This window comes from Phascolarctos cinereus, unplaced genomic scaffold (assembly GCF_003287225.1).
Source record: "Phascolarctos cinereus isolate Bilbo 61053 unplaced genomic scaffold, phaCin_HiC Scaffold_2;HRSCAF=192, whole genome shotgun sequence".
In the NCBI taxonomy this organism is placed as follows: domain Eukaryota; kingdom Metazoa; phylum Chordata; class Mammalia; order Diprotodontia; family Phascolarctidae; genus Phascolarctos; species Phascolarctos cinereus.
Window position 1 is genome coordinate 121,133,414 of NW_027555625.1, and position 14,852 is coordinate 121,148,265.

The 14,852-nt window shown below is 41.2% G+C and overlaps 1 protein-coding gene across 1 annotated transcript in view; it reads right to left on the reverse strand.

The window, feature by feature from the left end:
• The window catches only part of ARHGAP25 (Rho GTPase activating protein 25), a 116,060-nt gene that overhangs the window by 74,491 nt on the left and 26,717 nt on the right, over window positions 1-14,852 (reverse strand). The gene's annotated exons all lie outside the window — the stretch shown is intronic.

The window sequence follows — 14,852 nt, forward strand, 5'->3', positions numbered from 1 at the left end:
ACAAGAATCTCATGCATCTGTAGGTGAATCCATAAATAAGCAAACATACCTTCTGGCGATTAGATAAGTAATATGCCTCTACGTTCATGCGTTAGTATTCTTCAAATGTATAAAGATTCTCTTATGAACAATAAAACAAAAATTTACTTAAAAGTGTTACTGAATTCAGAGTAATTTTTTGTTATTGAGTCTTTTCTGAAGCAACTGAAATGAACGGTACAACTACTGACCCATGGGAATCAAAGAAATGTTTGGGTGTTAAAAGGGGATTCTCATCCTTGTAAAGCTCAGGATCCACGGAGCTAGACCACCATAGTGAGAGCCTGAACTAGCATGGGGTTAGCAGCCCTTTGCCCCAAGCACCAACGCGGTTGATGAGGTACTACTTACTTCTAAGGTGGACATGCTTCCATGATTCCTCCCTAGAGTAAGTGTAGTGCCTCTCAACTTTACTTGCAAAGATGTGGGGAGCAAGTGTCCTGCAGGAGGGAAACGCCTCTCTTTGCTGGCACTGAGACTGCATGCTATTTACTTCCTCCCTCCCCGATGGACTGAGTATCTTCTGTACTGTCACTGCTCCCTACACACATGCATGCACCATTTTATTATGGCTCTGGCCACCTTCACATACTGTATAAAAGGAACAAGGTGGGGTTATGCTAAATAGGCAAGAATGTAACAGAAAAAAAGACATAATTGCTGTTTCTTGATTACCTACATAGAACTGTATTTTAAAACACACAAGTAGAGGCAGCTAGGGGGAACAGTAGATAGAGCACTGGCCCTGAAGTCAGGAGGACCTGAGTTCAAATTCGGCCTCAGATCAAACACTTGATACTAACTAGCTGTGTGACCCTGGGCAAGTCATTTAACCCTAATTGCCTTAAAACACACACACACACACACACACACACTTACACACACAAGCAGAGCAGTAGAGTGCACTGAGGTTTAGAAGTAAATTCAGCAATTCAGCAAACATTAGTTTGTGTCCTGGCTCCTACACTTATAAGGTGTGTGACTCTGGACAAGTCATTGGACCTTTCTGAGCTTCAGTCTTTTCAACTGTAAAATGGGCATGATAATACTTTTTCTGCCAATTCCCCACAGAGGACTGTTGTAATTTATATTTATAAACTTAAAACACTAGCAAACTGTAAGTTATTACCATGCATAAACAGCATAAGAGTATGGGGAAGCTTTCCATTGTAGTCAACACTGTATGATTTAAACACAGGATATGTTCCTTGAAATGGGAATATAAATCAAACACATATAATTTTTTAATCTTAAGTGCTAATATTAATCATTATCCATCATCATCATCATCAGATTAGAAATGGAGGGGACCTGAGAAATCATGTAGTCTAATCCTCTCATTTTATAGTCAAAGAAACTGAAGACCAGAGAGGCTTTGATTAGACCACTGTCACCCAAGTAAATGGCAGATTCAAACCCAGGTCCTCTAACTCCAAATTCAATTAGTCACTGAAAGACAGAATGGTGTAGTGGAAAGAATACCTAAGAATAAGGAGAGATTCAGATTTAAACTCTACTCCTGGCACTTACTGCTTTTAGGTATAAGACCATAGACAAGCCTTAGTTTCTCATCTGTAAAATGGGTACCATGATGACTATATAGACATACCTTTTTCTGCACTTCACAGATATTGCATTTTTTTTAACAAATTGGAGGCTTGTGGTAACCCAGCATCGAGCAAATCTATCAGCATCGTTTTTCCAACAGCATGTGCTCACATCATGTGTCTGTCACATTTTGGTAGTTCTTCTAAGTTTTCAAACTTTTTCATTATTATTGTATCTGTTATGGTGACTTGTGATCAGTGATTGTATGTGTAATGGTTTTGACACATCATGAACCATGCCCACATAAGATGACAAACTCAATCGATAAATGTTGCATGTGTGTTCTGACTATTCCACCAGCAAATGACCCTAGTTTGGGGAAATCAGATGACAGAGGTCAACTTTCTCATCACTTGCCACACATCGTCACTGCCCTGTTACCACATTCGGCTTGCCATTCTCACCTTCTCTTGATCTTCAAAGTTGACAGTGTGGGTGACATAGCACATCCTATAGTGACCTAAAGCTGGTGACTCAGCGAGAAAACATAAGGACAAGAAGAATATAGGAGGGTACACAAGGAGAGAGATGAATGTCTTCTGCAGTGCATACCATACTGTCAATGACCACCTGGGGAGTGTAAACCTGGATCAGCTAATGGGGTTACTCTCTCATTTGAATTCCTCCATTTATCCCCTTTGTCTTGGCCTCTAAGGAAAAGCCACTATGGTGGTGGCTGCCCCTAACAAAAAGACCTTATCAGTCTTATTTTCTGTCAAGCAAATCTCAACTCTGTGAAGATTCAGGAGGGAATCTAAATTAATGAGAGGACCCCAAAAAAAAACATTACTAGGCCAGAAGAGGCTCAGCCCTGACATCCAAAAACCACATCCAGACCTCTCTAATTGGTCACTTTCTTTGGAGTGATGACCCTCTTCCTCTCCACCCAGTCTGTTTGGCTTCTAGGTTACTTTGAATCTCCCAAATATATTAGACGAGTTCTGATTGGAGGTAGCAGAAGAAAGAAAGGGGCTCCACTCCCACAATAGCTCTAGGATTTGGGGCCATAGAAAATCTATGCTTGGCTCTGTTCTGTTTAATGGGTTTTTTTTTTTAATCAATGACTTGGATAAAGGCATAGAAAGCAATGCACATCAAAACTTAAGGTAACACACCTGTAGAGTCATAGCATTGATGTATTGATCTTCCTGCCACGTCTTATGACTTTGCCTACAAAATATTGTGTCCTTTTTCTCATGGCCATGCTCATCTTCAGATCACACAATCTTTTACATTATCCCATGGGTTTCCACCCACACTTCCAGGCTACCTCTTTCAGAAGTGCATTAGGGTCTAATACAAAAGAGCCAAGAGCTGTGTTTTAGTCTTGGCTCTCCTGCTAACTCACTAGGATTTAGATGGAATTTTATTTTCCTCATCTGTAAAACGAGGACAGCAATCCCCATCTACCTCACTAAGCTGTGGTAAGGATCAAAAAAGAGAATGGATTTAGAGGCACCCTGAAAAGTTAAAATCACTGTACAAATGCTGATGTGAGTAGCATTATTGCCAAAAACGCTTCTCAATCATTCAAAGACAGTAGGAACCACAGAGAAGTTCATCTGGGTTTCCAGATGAAAAAGACAGAGATAACCTCTGTCTGCCTCAGTTTCTTTAACTGTAAAATGGGGGTAATAATATCACCTACCTCCCAGGGTTGTTGTGAGGACCAAATAAGATAATATTTGTAAAGTGCCTGGCACATGGTAGGTGCTTACTAAATGTTTCTTCCCTTTCCTCCCCTTCTCTGTTACACATTTTTATCAGTAACTTGGATAAAGGGATAGATGGCACACTTAACAAACACAAGAATGACAGAAAATTTAGAGGGGTAATTAACATATCAGATGATAGTATCAGAACCTAAGAAGATTTCATCAGCCTAAGATCTGAATCCAATAAGATAGGAAGGATAATAGTGATATGTTAGTCCTATACTTGGGTTCCAAAAAAGTCAGCTGTACAAGCAGGGATGATATTTGCATAGTCATGTGAATAAGTCATATGAAATAGACTTGTGTTTTAATAGATTACAGACTCAATGTGAGTCAGCAGTAACCCACAACAACTGAAAACAGATTTGCTTAGATTTGGGGAGGACACTAATTAAAATATGGGCAGCTAAATGATGCAGTGGATAAAGTACCGGCCCTGGAGTCAAGAAGACTCATCTTCCTCAGATACTTCCTAGCTGTGTGACCCCGTAAAAGTCACTTACCCTGTTTGCCTCAGTTTCCTCACCTGTAAAATGAGCTGAAGAAGAAAATGGCAAACCACTCCAGTATCTTTGCCAAGAAAACCCCAATGGGATCACAAAGTGTGTCAAAAAATGACTGAACAGCAACTACTAAAATATGGTGTCCAGGACAAGAAAGGTGATAATTCTGCTGTCACCATTACCTGGTGAGAACCCGTCTGGAATACTGTCTCCTATCTACAACATTCTACAAGGACACTGATGAGCTGAAGAAGGAAAAGGAAGGTGGAGAACATTGGAAACCACAACATAGGAAAATCAGTTAGAGGAAGTAGAGATGTTTAGCCAGGAAGAGAGATAGGAAAGAAGGGTAGAAAGAATGTCTGAAGGGTGACGCAGCACTAGGAAGAGGGATTAGACTTGCTTTACTAGGCCACAAAGGGCTGGAAGCAATGAGGAAAAGTGGGCAGAAGTTATAGAAAGCCAGATTTCAAGTAGATGTGAGGAAAAACTTCTTAATAATTAGAGCTGTCCAAGAGTGGGCTTGGGCTGCCTCTAGAGGTAGTAGAGTTCCTTATCATGAGATGTCTTTAAATGTATGCTAGAAAAAAAATTTTCAGGAACATGGGGAAGTGGATTCCAATTCAGTTCATATTAGAATACATGACCTTTGCATGCCCCTTCAACTCTTGAGACTCCATGAGTCCATGATTCTATAGGCTAGGTATCGGGCACACTCCCCCAAGGCAATTCAATGAGTCCTCCAGTGTACTTAGGGAGATTGCTGGGCATGGATGAAGCTTTGTCAGAAAGAAGTACCTTCACCCTGCATGAATTACAACTCTCCAAGGGTCAATGATTCTACTCTAAGCCTACCATATCATCACAAATGTTCTGGATTTGGAATGGAATTTCAGGACTAGGAAGCATTTTGAGTATAAGCAGGGGAGTTCTAGCCTATGAACCAGATATGACGCTAGACTTGATTTCATCTGGTCCTCAGTGCGATATTGCTTTGGTTACTGCTACTTCATCCCATAATTTTCACCTAGTGTGAATTGTTATGACTTTCTTAGTAGGCGTGAAGGTTTGAAGAGTTAAGTAATATGATGACCTATGAATACTGGTTAATCAGCTCACAGAATTACAGAATCAAAGATCAGTAAATAACAAGCGATTATACTCTGAATCTCACAACCCAAAGAAACAGCAGGATACGACCTCTACTGTTCACTGTCCAACCTCCTGAACCTTTCTTCCTCTTTCTCTGCCTTCCTCTCCCCAAGTCTTCCTCCTCTCTCTTCCTCTTTCTGTGTGTCACTCTCCTGTTTATGCATTTTATCCCTCCCATTCTGTTGTTCTTACTTTCTAACTTTTTCTGCCTCCGCTTCTGCCTCTTCCTTTCAGTCTTTTATACTTTCCCACTTCCCCTGAAATGGCCATAATATAAAAATGAAATATATTTTTAGTATTTGTACTTATTAAATAAAGTTTTGTGTCCAGTTCTTAATTTTGAAAATGGATGAATTGATGGTTTTACACCCACAAACACATTTGCATGTGTGTACATGTGTGTAGAGACATATAAAGCCTAAATGAAATTATTTGTCTGTGGCCTTTGAATGATTTGGGCAGAATAGGGTGCGAAGAGAGAATTGGAAGGATCTCAGTAGGAAGATTCCATGATCTGGATTAGATGTTTAAGGGAAACCCTGAAGAGCTAAAAAAAAAAAAATTATGGAGAAGGAATATTAAGAGAAACTTGGGAGAAATAAGTCCAAGAGAGGGCAACTAAGTGGCACAGTAGATAGAGTGCCAGGCCTGAAGTCAGGAAAACTCACTTTCCTGAGTTCAAATCCACTAAGGATTACTACTAGCTATGTGACCCTGGGCAAGTCACTTTTTACTTCAGTTTCCTCATCTGTAGAATGAGCTGGAGAAGGAAACGGCAAACCAACCCAGTATCTTTGTTACAAAAACCCTAAATGGGGTCACAACTGAAACAATTTAACAACAAAAGTCCAAGAGAAATTGTCCTTCTTGAACACAAAATGAAGCAATTATTCATTCAGAGGCAGAGTATTATAGTAATAAGAACACTGAATTTGAAGGTTGGAGACCTGGGTTTGAATTCCAGCTCAGACATTTATAGCTTCTCCAGGACTTGATTTTTCTCATCTGAAAAACGGGGATAATGATACTGTCTACTTCACAGGGTTCTTGTGGAGAAAGCAGGTGTTAAACTTCAAAATACTAAAAAATATATGAGCTATTTATTCTTATCCACAATCATTTGAACGTAGGAGGAAATGTCTCCAGTGAGAAGCTACTCACCAGTGGTCACTGTGACTCAAAGCCACAGCACTTACCACAAAGAAGAGCCGGATGCTTAATTACCCTCAACAGGGCCCAAATTAAGTAACAGTAATTACTCTTCCAAAAATGAAACTCTCCTCTTTATCAGGACATAATAATCAACCCACTAGGTCAGAACAATGTCCCATGTAAGCAAGGGCTCTATCTCGGACTGGACTACCAAGAGATGACTTGATTAAAACATGTTTCATGAATAAGAGTAATGGAATACAATAGTTTCAGAAGAATCGAACATGAATTATCAAGCAGTGGGCAATAGATACAACCTAGAGTGGGTGTGAGTAGACTGCACCATATAATTGATGAGGAACTTGGAGTGAAGGATATCATCAGAGAAATAGATGAGTCAAGAAGAAAATGAGTTGGCCAAATGTTCCATTGGTATCTTCCCAATATCAGGAAAAAGTGAGGAAGGTCTCCAGTACATGGAGTGAGCCTTGTGTGATGAACTTAATAGGAGGATAAGGGTGAGTCACTTGGGATGGGCAGACAAGGAGGCTTTGACAGAGGAAACACCCACATTGATGACATCACAGATCTATTTGAGTATTATTGGAGAAAAGAGCACTAGACTTGAGGTCAGAAGGCCTGTGTTTGAATCTCGACTCATCCACCTCCTGGTTACAATATGTGACCTCTGTGCCTCAATTCTTACATCTGTAAAATAGGGATAGTAACACTAAGTATTCTCAGGGTTGTTGTGAGGGTCAAATGAGATGATAATAATAACTAACATTCTTAACGCCCTTGGTGGGAGGTACTAGTGTTATCCCCATTTTACAGATGAGGAAATGAGAAAAACTGGAGCTATGAGAGGATAAGTGACTTGCCCAGAGTCACAGCTAGTAAAGTGTCTGAAGCAGAGTTTGAAGTCAGACTAACCACTGTGCCACCTAGCTGCCATCTAGCTGTATATGAGCACTTCATGAATCAAAGTAACATGCAAATTAAAAGGAACAGAATACATCATCACCTTCATCCTGGCCCTTGACACCCTCCATAATCTGGCTCCAATATACTTGTCCAGTCTCATATCATACTAACCACTCCAGCTAAGTCAGCTGAGTGGCACAATGGATAGAAAGCTAGACCTGGAGTTGGGAAGGCTTGAGTTCAAATTCAGCATCAGTCATTTAACTCCCTTTTGCCTCAGATTGCCCATCTATAAAATGGGGCTAATTAGTAATACTAATTAGTACTAATTAATAGTAAATTACATTTACCTCCCATGCTTATTGTGAAGATAAAATGAGATAATTGTAAAGTGCTTAGCATAGTCCCTGGCACACAGTAGGTCCTTAAGTAAATGCTTGTTTCCTTCCTCTCTAGAAAATGGCATCCACAAACCACTGGAAACTGGTAGACATGTTTATCAATTGGAGAATGGCTGGACAAATTGTGGTATATAAATGTAATGGAATATTATTGCCCTGTAAAAAATTATGAAAGGGAAGGTTTCAGGGAAACCAGGGAAGATTTATATAAACTAAAGCAGGCTGAAATGAGCAGAATCAGGAAAAGAATTTATACCATGACAACAAGTTGGTAAGGAAAAACCACTTTGAGAGATTTAGAACTCGGGTTAATGCAATAATCAAACACAATTCCAGAGGACCCATGATGAAATATGCTAGTCACCTCCTGACAGAGAAGTGATGGACTCAAGATGCAGAATGGGACCTACATTTTCTTTTGTTTCTTGGAAGCACTCAGGGTTAAGTGACTTGTCCAGAGTCACACAGCTAGTAAGTATCTGAGGCCAAATTTGAACTCAGGTCTTCCTGACTCTGGGGCCAGTGTTCTATTCACTGAACCACCTAGCTGCCCCAAGAAATACATTTTTTCACATGGCTAATGAGAGGATTTATTTTATTTTACCACCTACATTACAAGGGTTTTTATTTTCTTTTTTTTCCCAACAGAGATGGGGATGGAAGGAAGAAATAGGTTTAAGAAAGGTAAGAAAACAAAGAACAAAGAAAGAAAAGTGCTATTGAAGCATTCTTTTAAATGCACCAAAGAAGGCAGAAGGAATCCTAAATAAAAAGGTCTTGTTGGAAAGTTACATATTTATAAAGAAAAACAAGATGCACATAATAAAAACTTGTAGTTTCATAAAAAATCCTATTTTTCTTATCATATGTTTATATATGGAAATGCCCATTTTATTAGGCATTTCACAAATTCAAATGAAAATGTTAATTAAAAATCTTTAAGAAATGGGTGGGCTTATTTTTAAAGTACAAAGAGCATGATGTAGTAGTTAAACCACCCATAACAAGTCCAACTCTCTGGCTGGTGAGACCAAGGCTCCAAATATGGCATATTGAATCCCACAGCCCACCCTAGTCAGTCAAGTAGATCTGGAACTCAAGTCAAAGGCAGCAGCCCTAGATAATGATTACATTCAGCTCCCAATAATCATTATACAGGTAGAATTACCTATTCTACATTTTTTTTAAATGAATAATATAGGAATCACACACACACAGTCAGGGAGGCATATGGCCAAGGTCTGGTACCAAAGACCTCACAGGGTTTGAGTGTCAGGGCTAGTCAAGAAGTATAGATACCTTTTCACAATCAGCTACACCACTCATGCCCCAAGTCAATGGCACAACTGAAATTTCAATGCAAGGGGAGAGTTGTAGCTTCCTGCAGGCAAACAAAATCCCTCTATAGAAGCTCTTTTTTTGGGTCAAGGACCCCTTTTGTGGTCTGGTAAAGTCCATAGACCTATTTTTCCCATAATAATGTTTTAAGAGGCATAAAATAGCATATGTAAGATTACAAGGGAAACTAATTATATTGAAATATAACTATCAAAATATTTAAAAAGAAAATAAGTTCATAGGTCTCAGTTTAAGAATCCCTATATAAGCTCAAGAATTCTGGATTAAGTTCAGCCATAGAGCCCAGTCAAGTAGCATCCATCCAGCTAACTGACTGGCAGATAGGGTTGGCCTATCTGCTGAATTAAACAACAGGGTCCATGCACTTGAGGCAACATATGGTTTATGTAGGTCCAAACAGTGTAGTTCCAGCCCCATTGGCAATAGGGAATCACATAGCCTTAGGCCTGTAAGGGATCTTCTCACAGCAAGCAAATCAGCAAAACTGACAAGTGATGAGAATAGTCAGTGCTTGACAGCTGTAGAAAGTTAGGAATATCCATGTACTTTCGATGGCGCTGTAAATTGGTTCAACCATTTTGGAAAGCAATTTTAAATTACATGAAGACAGTGGCTAAAATGTATTGCCAAAGGTCAATAACAAGAAGAAAGGCCTGCTTGTATACTAAAATTTTTATAGCAACACTTTTCATAGAAGCAAAGAAACCAAATAGATGCCCCTTGACTGGAGATTGGCCAAACAAGTTGTGGTACATGAAAGTAGTGGAACATTACTGTGCTATAAGTAACAATGAAACTATAAAAACAGAGAAGCATGGAAAAATCTATGTAAAGTGAAGTAATCAGTATCAAAAAAAATAGTATACAGAATGACTACAACAATGTAAATGGGAAAAAAAATTACCAAAATAATTGAAGCTTAATGTTTTAAAATTATGATGACCAATCTTGACCAAAGGGACCTCCTCCATTCTTTTCAGAGATGGGAGACTATGAGTATAGAACATTGCATATAATGACAGACTTTTCAATATATTGATTAGTTTTGACAAACTTTTTTTTTCTCTTTTTTATTCTTTATTGCAAAGGTTGGCTCTTTGGTATTGGGGGCAGGAGAGCTCCACTGAGAAATGTAGTGATACAAAAACAAAAGATAGTGATAAAAAATGTCTTAAAGGTCATCCAATCCAACACTATCATTGTAGAAAATCTAGCAAGATCCAACATTATACAATTTCTTGTCACTCTTCAAATCACATTTGTAGTAGAAGATTCTTGGGAGTTACCGTGAAGGAGCTATTGGCATGTCAGACTGAGAACTGCTTCTCATGGAGTCAGGAAGATATTCATGGGGTTCCTCTATTCCTAAGTGAATGAGGGCCTGGATTTGGAGCACTTGGCTCTTAGGAAGTAACACATCAACCAGAAGAGATGGTTACCCTGTTCATGTCTGTGGGGGAAATAGAGGGTGGGATGGGCAGGGGAGAGACTGAGATGAGGTTAAGCTCTGGTAGCTTTCTCCTTCATAAAGAGTCCTTCTATTTCCCCGTAGGCCCTAGACCAGGCAGCTTGATCAATAATCAGAGAGTGTAGGATTCAGAACTAAAAGGAACCTTAGAACAGAGTATACTAAAGATGACCTAATGTAACTTTTAATTACATGATTTGCCCAATGTTACTCAAGCAATATCAAAAAAATACAGTACTGGCACCAAGGCTTCCAATTCCAAATCTAACACTCTTGATACTATGTCACACCCAGTTCCCATCCCTAAATGCCCAGACCCTTCTTTTGACCAACTGTTACTCAGGCACCCAGGGCTAGTTCCCAAACCCCACTTCTGGAACAGATACCAAGGCTCACCAGAGACACTGGCCTGGAGGGATGACATGCATAAGAAGTGTTTTCAGATCCCTGACTTTGAGCATGGAAACCAACCCACTGGCAGGCAAAAAAAATCTGATTTCCTACTGCAGCTGATTCCCTCTTGTCTTGATTATATTCCCTAATTTAGTCTCTAGACTCCTCTCATCAACAACCCTGTACTTGTTGTCCGCCCCCCCCCCCCGCCCCATTGTCCCACTCAGTGGATTTTCCTCATAGTTTCATAGGATCTAGGCCTTAGAGGTCATTGAGACCAAACACTTCATTCTACATAAGAAAACGAGGACCAGAGAAGTCAAGTGACTCTTCCACAGTGATTCAGGGACTGAGTGGCAGTGGTGGCATTTGAATAAATCCAGAGCTCTTTTCACCACATGACACTACCTTCTTTATGTACAAGGTTCTCACCCTGGCCTTACCATTCCTGCATGCCCCATAGATGATAATGCCCCATAATTGCTCATGGAATAGCCTTCACTGGAAGCTGAGGAAGCCCAAGGTACTACAACCCTCCAGCTGGGGAGCGGTGGCAACATAATGATGCCACTGGCCATTGGCCTTGGTTGGCAGCCACCCTGGAAAAGAGGCCAGATATTTGGAACTAATTTGGAACTAATCCCAGATTAGCTTTTCCAATTACCAGAAATATTTTCTGGACAACAAGAAGACCTGGCTGAATTTCTGGCCCATATTAAATTATATCTGTGAAACTATTCCAGTGAATCCCCCAGTGGTCAAGCCAAAGTCTGTTGGGTCATTTCCCACTCATTCATATTGCCACTACAACCACAGGTGACACTACTGATAATAGAAGAGAGCCCCCTGCTGGAAGACTTGGGAATTTTTGTCTCAAGAGCCAGAGCCAATCATGATGATGATGATGATGATGATGATGATGATGATGATGATGATGGTGGTGGTGGTGGTGATGATGATGGTGGTGGTGGTGATGATGATGGTGATGATGATGATGATGATGGTGATGGTGTTGGTGATGGTGATGGTGATGATGGCTTATACAGCACCTTAAGGTTTGCAAAACATTTTACAAATGATATCTTATTTGATGCACATACCATACTTGTGAGGTAAGTGCTATCGTTACCTCCATTTTACAGAGGAGGAAACAGAGAAAAACTGAGGTTAAGTAACTTGCCCAGAATCACACAGTTATAAGTGTATGAAGCTGGATTTGAACCCAGGTCTTCCTGACTCCAAGGCCAATGCTCCATCTTTGGGTTTTATCTTTGGGATAAATTTTTATCTTTAAGAACTTGAATTTAGTCTGTGACAAGGAACAAATAGATCTCAGGGCTTAGGCAAGGTCAGGGCTCTCCTACCCCTCTAACACGTCCTAGGCACTGAATCAGTGCTGAACCCCATGATGAAGTGGAACTCATGGATGAGTTTATTGAAGGCATTATGGAAGCAATTGAGGGTGAGCTTGAAAAGCGGGAAAAAATTTTACATTTGCCCAGCTGGGCTCATTACAAAGTAAATAGTGTGGGAGATTCAGAGGTCATTTAGTACATCTTAGAGGACATTTGGGACATTTAGAACACCTAAACAAGAATCCTGTCTAGAACTTACATCACAAATAGTCACCCAACCTTTGATGGATGACATCTAGGGACAGGAAACCCGCTGCTCAATCCTACATGGCTCCAATTGTTAGGAGTTTTGGTTTGTTTTATTTTGTTTTTTCTTGAAGTCAGCCCTAAATTGGACTCTTTTCAAATGTGTCCTGATGCTTGTGGTTCTGCTTTCTGGGGCCTGGCATGAAAAGTCCTTTTCCATGTGGCAGACTTTCAAATTCTTGAAGACAGTTTGCACATGGCCCAAAATACTCTCTTCTTCAGGTTAAAAGTCCTGAGGTCTTTCAACTTATCCTCCTATCACATGATCTTTAAGCCCTCCATCATCCTGGTAGCCATTCTCTGGACTTTGTTTAGCTCATCAATGCCCTTCTTGAAATGTGATTCTATATTCTAGATGTGGCCTGATCAGGCAGAATAAAGCAGGGCTAACCCTTCCCTAGGCTAGGACAGTGCACCTCTCTTTATAAAACCCAAGTTTGCCTTACGAAGGGTCTCCTCATTGAAGTTCACCTTCAAACTCAGCCTATCAAGTTTTAGGTCAGCAGATTTATACCCTCTGACTTCAACAAAACCCCCCACAGCAACTTGGAGGAGAAAGAGATAGAATTGGATTCTACTTGACACCTGGCAGAATATGCCTAGTGCCTGGAGAAGGATAGCCCCTATGCTATAGGTCCAGGGTCTTTATCAAACCAGCTTTCTCATCCTCAGGCAGGGAAGACTGTAAGAAATGGGAAGGGGTGGGGACAGCTAGATGGTGCAGTGGATAGAGCATCAGCCCTGGAGTCAGAAGGACCTGAATTCAAATCCAGTCTCAGACCAGACAGTTGACACTTACTAGCTGTGTGATTCTGGGCAACTCAACCCCATTGCCTAGCGAAAAAAAAAATGGGAAAGGGAAAAACAGGCAAATGATAAGCAGAACAGAGTTTCTCTCCACATCCGGTCTGTCTTGTCTGCAGTATTGCCCTCTGAGCAATTAGCTAGCTGCAGGGAGAAGCTGTCAGAGACTGCTGCCAGAAACAGGACACTGAATAGAAAAGTGTAAGACATCAGAAATTACAGGCTCTACCAGACCCCAGGTTGATATACTGTGACATTAGAAAGAAAAGCTAAGTCCTGGCTCTAGAGTTCCTGAATTTTCCCCTAACGATTGGCTTTGTTGGACAGAGTGAGTCAAACCTCAACAGGGAATTACATTGCACATGTAACAGGAAACTAGCCAACGAGAGCGCCATCTTCAGAGCGTGTTCAGTGGGCTCTGCTTGCAGCCAGACCAACCAGGGATCCTGCTTTCCGCAAAAGCATGATGACATGTAATGGAAAGACCCTGTTCCCCAATTCAGACCACGCACAGACATTCTGTAACTGGCTCCAGTCACCTAAATCTCTGGACTTTCTATCGTCTGCTGAGCCAGAACTGGAGCTCATTCAGAAGGCACTAACTGATCAGGGCAAGCCTCTTCTGCTTTTTCTCCCTGGCTATGTGAGAATGAGACAACCATGCTGTAAGCCTCTATATGAAGAGAGGCTCCAGGCCCTTCCCACCTGGGGGTCAACATGTAGCCTAGGGATACGGATGAGTCTCTGTTCTTTGCCTCCTTGTGTTTGTCTCCTGTTGTAGGCAAGAGGATATTGGAGATGGTTATGATCTTGTGGCTTCAGAAGGTCATAGGAACAAGCACCTGATTTTCCAGAAGCCAGATGGTGAGAAGCAAAGCACCAACCGCCTCTTTGACTCAGGACAGCTCAAAGGCTGCAGCGAAGAGGAGCTGCTGCAATTTGTCTATCACCCATGCCAAATTTGGAAGCGAACTTGATGAAGCAAATGCTCTGTTTGCTTGAAGTCTGCTTAAAGTAAACTGCTTTAGGGGCAGCTCGGTGGCTCAGATGGACAGAGCACCGGCCCTGAAGTCAGGAGGACCTGAGTTCAAATCCGACCTCAGATCAAACACTTGACACTTACTAGCTGTGTGACCCTGGGTGACCCCGGGTGACCCCAACTGCCTAAAAATAAAAAAATAAAAAATAAATAAATTAAAAGCAAACTGCTTTAGAGAGAGGATTCTGGGAAGATGGTGGAGTAGATCAGAAAATTACAAGCTCTCAAGATTTCCCCCCATGAAAGAGATAAAATAGCATCTCAGGGTGAACACAGAGTGGTAAAAAATAAATAAGAGTAGGGGCAGAGCAGAGGTCTTCCTGGGACAATCGGAGAAGATCTGAAGAAAAATCAAAGGAAGAGATCTGGTCCCTGTGAAGAGTAAACACCTCCAGGCCAGCTTAAACAAGTGGCAAGTTCTGGGTTTGGCTGGGTTAGGAGGCTGCTGCGGCCCCAGCCACTGGAACTTTTATCCCCAGGACAGTGAGGGGAGTTGGGCATCTGAGCTGGGAAAGATCAAGGGAAGCTCTGCTGACACAGAACACTAGAGCCAGCTGTGCTGTGGAGACGTGGCCACGGGAAGGAACTAGCACACATGCAGAAGCAGTCGGGCTGGGACCCTGCTGGCTACGGG